The sequence below is a fragment of the Halictus rubicundus genome, unplaced genomic scaffold (assembly GCF_050948215.1).
Source record: "Halictus rubicundus isolate RS-2024b unplaced genomic scaffold, iyHalRubi1_principal scaffold0072, whole genome shotgun sequence".
Taxonomy (NCBI): domain Eukaryota; kingdom Metazoa; phylum Arthropoda; class Insecta; order Hymenoptera; family Halictidae; genus Halictus; species Halictus rubicundus.
This window is the reverse complement of record NW_027488613.1, coordinates 309,313-315,040: the sequence shown is the minus strand read 5'-3', so window position 1 is coordinate 315,040 and position 5,728 is coordinate 309,313.

Below are 5,728 nucleotides of genomic sequence, written 5' to 3'. Positions count from 1 at the left end.
TGGATAGGATAGGGGATAGGATAGGATAAAGGGTAGGATAGGATAGAGGATAGAATAGGATAGGATACAGGATAGGATAGGATAGAGGATAGGATAGGATAGAGGATAGGATAGGATAGAGGATAGGATAGGATAGAGGATAGGATAGGATAGAGGATAGGATAGGATAGAGGATAGGATAGGATAGAGGATAGGACAGGATAGGATAGAGGGTAGGATAGGATAGAGGATAGGATAGGATAGAGGATAGGATAGGATAGAGGACAGGATAGGATAGAGGATAGGATAGGATAGAGGATAGGATAGGATAGAGGATAGGATAGGATAGCGGATAGGATAGGGTAGAGTATAGAATAGGATAGAGGATAGGATTGGATAGAGGATAGGATAGGATAGAGGATAGGGTAGAGGATAGGATAGAGGATTGGATAGGATAGGGGATATTATAGGATAGAGGATAGGGCAGGATAGCGGATAGGATAGGATATAGGATACGAAATTATAGAGGATAGGATAGGATATAGGATAGCATCGGATAGCGGATAGGATAGGGGATTGGATAGGATAGTGGATAGAATAGGATAACGGATAGGATAGGATAGATAATAGGATAGGATCGAGTATAGAATAGGATAGGGGATAGGATAGCATAGAGGATAGGATAGGATAGAGGATAGGATAGGATAGAGTAAAGGATAGGATAGAGGATCGGTCAGGTGATTGGATAGGATAGAGGGTAGGATAGGATAGCGGATAGGATAGCATATAGGATTGGATAGGATAGGGGATTGGATAGGATAGAGGATAGGATAGGATAGAGGATAGGATAGGATAGCGGATAGGATAGGATAGGGGATAGAATAGGATAGAGGATAGGGTACGATCGGATAGAGCATAGGATAGGGGATTGGATAGGATAGAGGGTAGGATAGGATAGCGGATAGGATAGCATATAGGATTGGATAGGATAGGGGATAGGATAGGATAAAGGGTAGGATAGGATAGAGGATAGAATAGGATAGAGGATAGGATAGGATAGAGGATGGGATAGGATGTAGGATTGGATAGGATAGAGGGTAGGATACGATAGAGGATAGGATAGGATAGAGGATAGGATAGGATAGATAATAGGATAGGATCGAGTATAGAACAGGATAGAGGATAGGATAGGATAGAGGATAGGATAGGATTGAGGATAGGATAGGATAGAGTAAAGGATAGGATAGAGGATCGGATAGGTGATTGGATAGGATAGAGGGTAGGATAGGATAGCGGATAGGATAGCATATAGGATTGGATAGGATAGGGGATAGGATAGGATAAAGGGTAGGATAGGATAGAGGATAGAATAGGATAGAGGATAGGATAGGATAGAGGATAGGGTAGGATATAGGATTGGATAGGATAGAGGATAGGATACGATAGAGGATAGGATAGTGTAGGGGATTGGATAGGATAGAGGATAGGATATGATATAGGATAGGATAGGATAGAGTATAGGATAGGATATAGGATTGGATAGGATAGAGGATAGGATACGATAGAGGATAGGATAGGATAGAGGATAGGATAGGGGATTGGATAGGATAGAGGATAGGATAGGGTAGAGGATAGGATAGGATAGAGGATAGGATAGGATAGATAATAGGATAGGATCGAGTATAGAATAGGATAGAGGATAGGATAGGATAGAGTATAGGATAGGATAGAGGATAGGATAGGATATAGGATTGGATAGGATAGAGGATAGGATACGATAGAGGATAGGGTAGGATAGAGGATAGGATAGGGGATTGGATAGGATAGAGGATAGGATAGGATATAGGATAGGATAGGATAGAGTATAGGATAGGATAGAGGGTAGGATAGGATAGAGGATAGGATAGGATAGATAATAGGATAGGATCGAGTATAGAATAGGATAGATGATAGGATAGGATAGATGATAGGATAGGATTGAGGATAGGATAGGATAGAGTAAAGGATAGGATAGAGGATCGGATACGTGACTGGATAGGATAGAGGATAGGATAGGATAGAGGATAGGATAGGATAGAGGATAGGATAGGATAGAGGATACGATAGGATAGAGGATAGGGTACGATAGATGATAGGATAGGATAGAGGATAGGATAGGGGATTGGATAGGATAGAGGATAGGATAGGGTAGAGGATAGGATTGGATAGAGGATAGGATACGGGATTGGATAGGATAGAGTATAGGATACGATAGAGGATAGGATCGGATAGGGGAAATGATAGGGGATTGGATAGGATAGAGGATAGGACACGATAGAGGATATTATAGGGGATTGGATAGGATAGAGGATAGGAGACGATAGAGGATAGGATAGGGGATTGTATAGGATAGAGGACAGGAGACGATAGAGGATAGGACAGGATAGAGGATAGGATAGGATACAGTATAGGATAGGATAGAGGATAGGATAGGATAGAGGATAGGATAGGATAGAGTATAGGATAGAATACAGGATAGGATATTATAGAGGATAGGATAGGATAGAGGATAGGATAGGATAGAGGATAGGATAGGATAGAGGATAGGATAGGATAGGATAGAGGATAGGATAGAGGATAGGAAAGGGTATTGTATAGGATAGAGGACAGGACACGAAAGAGGATAGGATAGGATAGAGGATAGGAGAATATAGAGCATAGGATATGATAGAGGATAGGATAGAGGATAGCATAGGATAGAGGATAGGATAAGATAGAGGATAGGATAGGATTGAGGATAGGATAGGATAGAGGAAAGGATAGGATAGAGGATTGGATAGGTTATTGGATATGATAGAGGATAGGATAGGATAGAGGATAGTATAGGATAGAGGATAGGATAGGATAGAGGATAGGATAGGGGATTGGATAGGATAGAGGATAGGATAGGATAGAGGATAGGATAGGGGATTGGATAGGATAGAGGATAGAATAGGATAGAGGATAGGGTAGAGGATAGGATAGAGGATTGGATAGGATAGGGGATATTATAGGATAGAGGATAGGGCAGGATAGCGGATATGATAGGATATAGGATACGAAATTATAGAGGATAGGATATGATAGCGGATAGCATCGGATAGCGGATAGGATAGGGGATTGGATAGGATAGAGGATAGAATAGGATAGAGGATAGGATACGATCGGATAGAGCATAGGATAGGGGATTGGATAGGACAGAGTGTAGGATAGGATAGCGGATAGGATAGCATATAGTATTGGATAGGATAGGGGATAGGATAGGATAAAGGGTAGGATAGGATAGAGGATAGGATAGGATAGAGTAAAGGATAGGATAGAGGATCGGTCAGGTGATTGGATAGGATAGAGGGTAGGATAGGATAGCGGATAGGATAGCATATAGGATTGGATAGGATAGGGGATTGGATAGGATAGAGGATAGGATATGATAGAGGATAGGGTACGATCGGATAGAGCATAGGATAGGGGATTGGATAGGATAGAGGGTAGGATAGGATAGCGGATAGGATAGCATATAGGATTGGATAGGATAGGGGATAGGATAGGATAAAGGGTAGGATAGGATAGAGGATAGAATAGGATAGAGGATAGGATAGGATAGAGGATAGGATAGGATGTAGGATTGGATAGGATAGAGGGTAGGATGCGATAGAGGATAGGATACGATAGAGGATAGGATAGGATAGATAATAGGATAGGATCGAGTATAGAACAGGATAGAGGATAGGATAGGATAGAGGATAGGATAGGATTGAGGATAGGATAGGATAGAGTAAAGGATAGGATAGAGGATCGGATAGGTGATTGGATAGGATAGAGGGTAGGATAGGATAGCGGATAGGATAGCATATAGGATTGGATAGGATAGGGGATAGGATAGGATAAAGGGTAGGATAGGATAGAGGATAGAATAGGATAGAGGATAGGATAGGATAGAGGATAGGGTAGGATATAGGATTGGATAGGATAGAGGATAGGATACGATAGAGGATAGGATAGTGTAGGGGATTGGATAGGATAGAGGATAGGATATGATATAGGATAGGATAGGATAGAGTATAGGATAGGATATAGGATTGGATAGGATAGAGGATAGGATACGATAGAGGATAGGATAGGATAGAGGAAATGATAGGGGATTGGATAGGATAGAGGATAGGATAGGATAGAGGATAGGATAGGATAGAGGATAGGATAGGATAGATAAGAGGATAGGATCGAGTATAGAATAGGATAGAGGATAGGATAGGATAGAGTATAGGATAGGATAGAGGATAGGATAGGATATAGGATTGGATAGGATAGAGGATAGGATACGATAGAGGATAGGGTAGGATAGAGGATAGGATAGGGGATTGGATAGGATAGAGGATAGGATAGGATATAGGATAGGATAGGATAGAGTATAGGATAGGATAGAGGATAGGATAGGATAGAGGATAGGATAGGATAGATAATAGGATAGGATCGAGTATAGAATAGGATAGATGATAGGATAGGATAGATGATAGGATAGGATTGAGGATAGGATAGGATAGAGTAAAGGATAGGATAGAGGATAGGATAGGATATAGGATAGGATAGGATAGAGTATAGGATAGGATAGAGGATAGGATAGGATAGAGGATAGGATAGGATAGAGGATAGGATAGGATAGAGTATAGGATAGGATAGAGGATAGGATATTATAGAGGATAGGATAGGATAGAGGATAGGATAGGATAGAGGATAGGATAGGATAGAGGATAGGATAGGATAGAGGATATGATAGAGGATAGGATAGGGGATTGTATAGGATAGAGGACAGGAGACGATAGAGGATAGGATAGGATAGAGGATAGGATAGCATACAGTATAGGATAGGATAGAGGATAGGATAGGATAGAGGATAGGATAGGATAGATTATAGAATAGGATAGAGGATAGGATAAGATAGAGGATAGGATAGGATGTAGGATTGGATAGGATAGAGGGTAGGATGCGATAGAGGATAGGATAGGATAGAGGATAGGATAGGATAGATAATAGGATAGGATCGAGTATAGAACAGGATAGAGGATAGGATAGGATAGAGGATAGGATAGGATTGAGGATAGGATAGGATAGAGTAAAGGATAGGATAGAGGATCGGATAGGTGATTGGATAGGATAGAGGGTAGGATAGGATAGCGGATAGGATAGCATATAGGATTGGATAGGATAGGGGATAGCATAGGATAAAGGGTAGGATAGGATAGAGGATAGAATAGGATAGAGGATAGGATAGGATAGAGGATAGGGTAGGATATAGGATTGGATAGGATAGAGGATAGGATACGATAGAGGATAGGATAGTGTAGGGGATTGGATAGAATAGAGGATAGGATACGATATAGGATTGGATAGGATAGAGGATAGGATACGATAGAGGATAGGATAGGATAGAGGATAGGATAGGGGATTGGATAGGATAGAGGATAGGATAGGATAGAGGATAGGATAGGATAGAGGATAGGATAGGATAGATAAGAGGATAGGATCGAGTATAGAATAGGATAGAGGATAGGATAGGATAGAGTATAGGATAGGATAGAGGATAGGATAGGATATAGGATTGGATAGGATAGAGGATAGGATACGATAGAGGATAGGGTAGGATAGAGGATAGGATAGGGGATTGGATAGGATAGAGGATAGGATAGGATATAGGATAGGATAGGATAGAGTATAGGATAGGATAGAGGATAGG